General features: G+C 47.4%; 2 non-coding genes across 2 annotated transcripts; one reads left to right on the top strand and one right to left on the bottom strand.

The window, feature by feature from the left end:
• The first annotated feature begins 5335 nt into the window (after window positions 1-5335).
• On the top strand, window positions 5336-5418 carry TRNAL-CAG. Its single transcript has one exon. It is a non-coding gene; the product is annotated as a tRNA-Leu (tRNA).
• A 237-nt stretch (window positions 5419-5655) lies between these two features.
• TRNAL-CAG lies at window positions 5656-5738 on the bottom strand. Its single transcript has one exon. It is a non-coding gene; the product is annotated as a tRNA-Leu (tRNA).
• Window positions 5739-7818: the final 2080 nt, after the last annotated feature.

Genomic DNA, 7818 nt, shown 5'->3' with positions numbered 1-7818 from the left:
AGATAACTCAAAAATTGTTATAGTAGTCAGTATATTGACAGGGAATTGCAAGGAATTCAAGCTGGATTCAGAAGAGGATATGGAAAGAGGGATATCATTGTTGATAATGGATCTTGGCTGAGAGCACAGAATACCAGAAAGATGTTTACCTGTGTTTTATTGACTATGCAAAGGCATTTGACTGTGTGGATCATAACAAATTACGGATAACACTGTGAAGAATGGGAATTCCAGAACTCTTAAATGTGCTCATGAGGAACCTGTTCATAAACTGAGAAGAAGTCATTTGAACAGAACGAGAGGATCCAGTTGGTTTAAAACCAGGAAAGATGTGCATTGTATCCTTTCACCATAATAATCTATATACTGAGCAAATAATCTGAAAAGCTGGAGTGAATGAAGAACACAGCATCAGGATTGGAGAAAGACTCATTAACACCTTGTGATATGCAGATGACACAACCCTGCTTGCTGAAAGTGGAGAAGACTTGAAGCACTTACTGATGAAGATCAAAGACCATGGACTTCAGTATGGATTACACCTCAACATAAAGAAAACAGAAAATCCTCACAACTGGACCAATAAGCAACATCATGATAAATGGAAAAAAGATTGAAGTTGTCATGGATTTCATTTTACTTGGATCTACAATCAACACCCATAGAATCAAGAAATCAAATGACATATCACATTGGGCAAATTTGCTGTGAAAGTTTTCTTTAAAGAACAAAGATGTCACTTTGAAGACTAAGGTGCACCCGACCCAAGCCATGGTATTTGCAATATCCTCATAGGATGGGAAAGCTGGACCATGAATAAGGAAGACCCAAGAACGGATGCATTTGAACTGTGGTGTTGGTAAAGAATACTGAATGTACCTTGGACTGTTAGCAGAGGGAACTAACCTGTCTTTGGAGGAAGTACAGCTGGAATACTCCTTAGGAGCGAGAATGGTCAGACTTTGTCCGTGTTACTTTGGTCTTGTTGTCAGAAGGGACCAGTCCCTGGGGAAGGAAATCATACTTGGTAAAGCAGAGGATGGATGGACACAGTGTCTGTGACAAGGGCCCAAGCATGGCCATGGGGATGGCACAGGACCAGGCAGCTTTTTGTTCTGTTGTACATAGTGTCGCTATGAGTCAGAACTGGTGCCTAGCAACAAGGTGGGAAGAACACCGAGAAAAGGAGATGGCTGAAACAATGAAGAGCTACAGCAGTCTGGAGCAGTCGGACAAGTAGGACATCTTTAACCGTCACCTCATAGGAACCAGCTTTGTGCTGATCCTTATAAAAGAACGTATTCATTTAGCGCCAGACAAGTCAGGTTCCATTTACCAGATGCAACTCAGTGTAAATTACTTGGCCTCCCTGAGCCTTGTTTTCCTCATCTGGGAAATGAACATAATGATCCCTCTGTTATGGTGCTGTTCCAAACATGAAGTGACATAATGGGTGTAAATAAGGCAGTCACTAAAATTCCTCTTCTTATCAACTTTGTCCCAGGGGTGGTGAGGTATGCTGAGGTCACAGGGATGCTAGAATTCCCCCTTCAGGTCCCTCCACCGGCTGAGCACCAGGTCCCCGCAAGCCATCTGACTCCATCCGTACCAACTGACTCTGGCCATAGGAAGAGTCATGCTGGGCCTTCCCCAGATGCTGGTAGATTTTCCAAGTTGAGCTCAGGGGAATTTCCTCTCCCAAGCTGGACAAATGCCCAGAGCAGGGAACAGTGAGGCCCATCCTTTGAGAAGCCATTGTTGGCATCTAGGCTGTTGATAAAGGGGAAACGGGATAAATAGGTATTGTGGCCTTCCCCTTCCTATTTTTGATCTTGAGGGCCTGGGGCTGCAACAGGGTGCTAAAAGGCTGCCTTCAGTCCAGGAAGCTGGTACCTGAAAAGTATCAGGGGGAGGACAGCTGCCCATCCACACAAACCCAGGAGACGGGTTAGGTGGGGATCTAGCACCCCAACAAGAGGGCACCCTCTAAGCCAGGCCAGAGGGCAGCTGGCGGGGGGCTTCCAGACCTGGCCCTGCCTCTGCTTGCTCATCTCCAAAATGATGCCCATTCAGTGTGTAAGGGGTGAGGGGAAATTCCCAAGGCTGAGAACACAGGCTCCTGCCCCAAAGAGGACCATGGGCTAGGACTGTGCCTTAAAGGGAAGTTGTGAACATCTGGTAAACACGGCTCCTCCAAGGTCTTGGTGACTTCCTCTTGCATCCCTGTTCCCTCTCCCCACATTCATGCTCCCTGCACAGATACCAGCCAGCCAGGAGGCAGGATTCGTTTTACCTCCAAAATCCACCTGACCATCTTTTGCAATTTCCATCTCCCTGGTCCAGCCACCATCATCTCTCACTCTCTTTCAATGGATTTCTCCCTGGACTCTGATTCCTCTCTTAGCCTCCCATTCCTTCCTCCACACAGGAGCCAAAGGAATCATTTTGAAAAGCCACTTGGATCAGGACACTTCCCTGCTTAAACCACTTCAGTGACTCCATCACACTCAGAAGAAAACATGAACTCCTCTCCCTGGCAGCCAGCCCTGTGTGGTCCTGATTTAAGAGCCCTCTCATCTTCCCCACTGGTCTTTCTGCCCCTCCAGCAGGCCACACTTCTCCCTGCCTCAGGGCCTTTGCACAGGCTATGTCTCCCATCTGGAACACCCTCCCCACCTGCATCTCAGCTTTGCTTTTGCTTATCTCTCTCCTGAACTGAGTGTCACATCCTCAGTGACTGCAGTCACACTTGGCCACCGTTCAAGGATACTTTCATAAAATCATGAGTCTCATGCAAATATAAAATGAACACATGCCAAAGATTCTATTTAACTCATTAATTAGTGAGGGAGCCAGTGAGATGTTACACCTGATTCAAAGAACACACGAGACAATTGGGAATGATGAAATGAATTCATAGATACAAAAGTGGCCGACATCCAACTGCTAGGAAAGGAACCAAACCTGGAGATCCTGGATAGAGTGGGAGGAAAAATGTAGAACAAAATCCAAAAACACAAAAATGACCAGAATTATTGGTTGGATAGTCTGGTGGAACCCCCAAGACTATGGCCCAGGGTTACCCTTTGGGCCTAGAATTGGACTCACTCCCACGAATGGGCTCCCAGCTCAACAGTATAAAGACCTACATGCAGAACACCTACCCCACGGCGATGCACCCACCTACTCTAGGGAGGTACACCCCTTAGAGCATTTGGCCTTGGGGCACCAGAGGGACAGCACTCACAGAGAGGGAAAGCTGGACAGACAGGAGTGCATAGCTAAGAAGGGCACAGGGAGGCGGTAGTCAGAGGGAGGGGAGGGGAGGAGAGTTTGTTAGGATTGGGGATGATATTTGGGGCATGAAATCAAATGCACACGAACTGTTCAATGTAAAACGAATTTTGCTCTGTAAATTTGCACCCAAAGCACAATAAAATTTTTTAAAAAAATGGCAGATATGCACAAGGCAATTATCATTTGCATTCCATCCCAACACAATTAATTTGCATTTCTATGGACACGAATCTTTTTTGTGTAAAAGGAATGAACGTGCATGCCCTCCCCCCAAGAACCAGATACCCAGGGTGGGTGTGTCAGCACACCCAGCTATCTTTTTTGCCTATTTCAGTCTCTCACACTTTTCCTGACACCATATTACCCAGTGTTATCTGCTTCCCAGCTCTTAAGTTGAACTTACTCACTTGTTCCTTGTCTTTTTCACTTCCACCACGTTTGAAGGAAGTATCTTGAGGTTAGAAATTCTGTTTTGTTCACTGCGGTATCCCCAACATCTAGACGAGAGCCTGGCAAGAGCTGACTCCCCTTCCAGTGCTCAGGACAATTTGTATTTTAGGACAGGGCACCAAGAGGCCATTGCGTCATCCAAAGGAACATACTCTGGCAGCCAAAGGGGGAGGGGGCGTTTGGGGCAGGGAGAGGGGAGGGTTTCTCACCTCTCAGATTAGGGGCTCCCTGCCCGCCCACAGAGCTGCACCACTACTTGGCATCCCAAACCCCAAGGGCCCAAGGGGATCTGCCCTTTCTGAGAACTGGTGTGGGGGATGGGCAGAGGAGGTGTTCTCAGGGTGACGCCACTCTGTGCTACGACCTTCCAGCAGGTCAGAGGGCATTAAGGGAGTGACGAGATCCCGTCCCCAAGCTCACACCTGAACCTGCCTCCTGGAGTCCAGGGTTGGCTCGCAGGGGATTGTTCTCAGGCCCTGCCTTTCAGGCCCTCGGTGCAGAGAGGGGCAGTGACTGCCCATGTCAGCAGCCCAGCCAACGCCAGAGCCTCAGTCTACAGTCTCCGTCTTCTCCTGCTTTTCTTCAGGAGTTGCCATTTCAGGGCCTCTGAGGAGCGTGGAGATCCTGGCAGGGCGGGGGTGCCCTTATGCCTCCCGGAAGTCTCATTGGAGACGGGAGCCCTGGTGGCTCTGAGTTCTTCTAGTCCCTGATCTGAGTGGGCAGGCGTGTGGGTAAGGCTGAGGTGAGGGAATGAGGAGGCTGAAGGGAAGGGGGTAAGGTGCTGCGGGGGTCGGGCTCTGGCTCCTGCTGACCGGGGGAGGGGGAGGGGGCGAGAGAGGAGAGATGAGTCACCAAGTGACAGAATGCACGAAGGAGGACGCTAGGGAAGGATTCATCCAAAGACACTCCCTGCGCGCCCACTGTGCCCACACAGTTGGGCACTGGGGACATTGCCAGGCAGACCTGGCACTCCCCCTTCCGGGCTCAGAATAACCTGGAGCCCGAGGAAATGAGCTAAACACACAGAATACACAAGTGAAACTACACTTCTGGCGATTGCTCGGAAGGCGAACACTGTACGAGCGCTCTGAGACCTTGCGATACCCCGGCTTCTTCTGGTCTACAGTACCTGCAAGCGGAGACATCTATAAAGCCTGTGCTGATATGCAGGCTTGACTGCAACGTGCAGAAAATACACAGGGGCTTGTATACAGACATGCAAGCACGCTTGCAGATATGCAAGAATCAAAGCCTACCGGAATAATAAATGCATGCAAAATGAATGCATGCCGGAGGCAGGAATGCAAGCACAGTAAAGTAAGTAGGAGTCTTGGGTCTCCTGGTCTTTCAGATTCTCCAGCGCGCTGCGAGCGCCCTCTGCCGTCACTCACACACCTAGTTTCAGCTCGCTCTTGTCTCATCTCAGCCGGCCCCTTCGAGAAAGTGAGTGGTATCTAGCTCCTCCCCACGTCGGGCGGAGAACCAGCCCTAGGAACAAGGCGCCTGCTATCTGTCACCCATGCGCACACGGTGGAGAGTCCAGAGAGGTTTGCTTGGGTGAGATTGCTTAAAGGCTGCTATGCAAGTTGTCAGGATGGCCGAGCGGTCTAAGGCGCTGCGTTCAGGTCGCAGTCTCCCCTGGAGGCGTGGGTTCGAATCCCACTTCTGACAAAGCGGAAACCTTTTGCGTTTCACTAACCCGGTAGATCTTGCAACACATAACGACTTTTTATATTCTTATTTTAATCTATTTACAAATAAATACTGTGTTTTCTTCTCGACACACATTGTTTACTTTGAACTGTGGAAAGTAAAGCCCTGTTCTGTGCTGCAGAGTCTTGCCTCTCGACCCTCCCTCAAATATGCTCAAAGGTCCAGAGATAGGGCGGAGAAGGCAAAATAACGAGTTGTCAGAAGTGGGATTCGAACCCACGCCTCCAGGGGAGACTGCGACCTGAACGCAGCGCCTTAGACCGCTCGGCCATCCTGACCTCTACGAGTGCGTGCTTCACAGAATAAAGTAATTCATAGAGCTGTGAGACTGGGTTCATGCCGCCTAGGATAGCAACTGCAGAAGCCAAGTGACAGCAAATCGTTAGTCAGCCTGGACTACCCACAACTAGGAACCACCTGTGCCGCGAGCTTATTGGTGTTCTTAACGCTTTCATGACCGAATTATTTTCTGCTTTGAATTGTTTGTTGTTACCGTGCGTTTTGAGTAACGGCAGGCATGCTGAAATCAAGGGGAAAATTTTTTTCAGGTAAAATGGATTTTGATACAATTATGTAGGACACTTATGTCCCACGTGGATTCTAGAGGGTGGGGTGAGTCTCGTTTCTTCAGATACATGCACTTATACAGGTTCCCGCCAGATAGTAGCACATACTACAACTGGGATAGCGATTTCCCAAGAAACCTAACCGAAGAAAAAAACAAAACAAACAAACAAAAAAAAAAACCTGACTGCTGTCTAGTTGATTCCAACTCATAGTGACCCCCTCCTTGGGTTTCCCAGGTGGTATTACTACAGAAGTAGATTGCCCAGTTTTACTTCCAGGAGTGCTGGTGGGTTTGAACCACTAGCCTTCTGGTGAGCAGTCAAATGCTGTAGGCACTAGGCCAGCAGAGCTCCCTTAGAGGGTGATGTTGTTGGGGGGTAATATATGTCCCACGGGTCACAAAAGGGTTAAACTGTTTCAATCTTTTTATTGAATACTTACATTTTAAGTGGAAAGTCTAGCCTGAGCAGAAATGGAAAACCAACTTCCTTTGCTACCAATATAATACTGCTTAGTTTGTAGCTCTGGTGGCACAGTGGATAAGGGCCTTAACTGCTGACCAGTTCAGCAATTCAAACCCACCAGCTGTTCCTGGGAGCTCTGGTAGCATAGTGGCTAGGGCACTTTACTGCTAACCAGAAGGCTGGCAGTTCAAACCCACCAGCTACTCCCCGTAAGGAAGATGGGGCAATCTACTTCCCTAGTGATGCTGCCTAGGAAACCCAAGGAGGGGTCGGGCCCGACTCGGGCGATCTGCTTCCATGAAGATTTACAGCCTTGGAAACCCAAAGGGGGTTGCTATGAGTCAGAAACGATTTAATGGCAGTGATCATTTCATTTCATAATATAATAACCATAAAAATAAATACTATGTAAATGAAATAGTAGTATTACATTTTAGCCACCTGCCCAGGCTGAGCCTGAAGTGGCGGTACAGTAGATTCTCGTAATTTGAGGATGCCCTATTTACGAATTTGTCTACTTGCTAAAAGTCTTTGTAACTTCAAAACAGTATTTTCAGGTGCTTTCTGGGTCATTTGTTCATTTGTGGGTGCATTATAAGGGGAAATACAAATTAGAAAAAAGGAGAGAGACAGAGGGGGGGCTGTTGGACTAAAAGGGAAGACATTTTCCTTTCTTTTCACTTAGAGGTTTGGGAGCATGGTGACTATGCTGTCTGACTGTAAGCCAGAAGGTTGGTGGTTCTAAACTCACCAGACACTCCATGGAAGCAAGACTAGGTAATCTGCATGTGTAAAGACTTATCATCTTGGAAACTCAATGGGGGTTGCTATGAATCACTGGGTTTGTTTTTTCTTTGTTTGTTTGTTTTACTTAAAGCTTTTATTTTAGAAAACTCATAATTGTAGATTCTTTCTCTGCCTCTTTGAAATGTATGTAAATATTTTTAAAACCTAAACAAGCCTCTGGCCAATTTCACAAACCAAAAATGTTTCCTTGAGGCCCTGAAACCATCTCTTTGAAATGTAATCAGTTAAGGAAAATAGCACCCAGTTAGTACTTTCCCCAGTCAAGGAAGATAGCACTACATCTATGGCAAGAGGAGATGGAAAAGCTCAATATCTTCAGCCAAAACAAGGCCAGGAGCTGATTGTGGAACAGACCATCAAATGCTCATATGCACGTTCAACTTGAAATTCAAGACAATTAAAACAAATCCATGAGAGCCAAAATATGACTTTGAATATATCCCTCCTGAATTTAGAGACCATCTAAAGAATAGATTTGATGCATTGAACACCAACGACCGAAAGCCAGATGAATTATGGG

This window comes from Orycteropus afer, unplaced genomic scaffold (genome assembly GCF_000298275.1).
Source record: "Orycteropus afer afer isolate SDZICR_OR568_19922 unplaced genomic scaffold, OryAfe1.0 scaffold00009, whole genome shotgun sequence".
NCBI lineage: Eukaryota > Metazoa > Chordata > Mammalia > Tubulidentata > Orycteropodidae > Orycteropus > Orycteropus afer.
The sequence above is the reverse complement of the archived record's forward strand: the minus strand, read 5'-3'. Positions and strand labels throughout refer to the sequence as shown.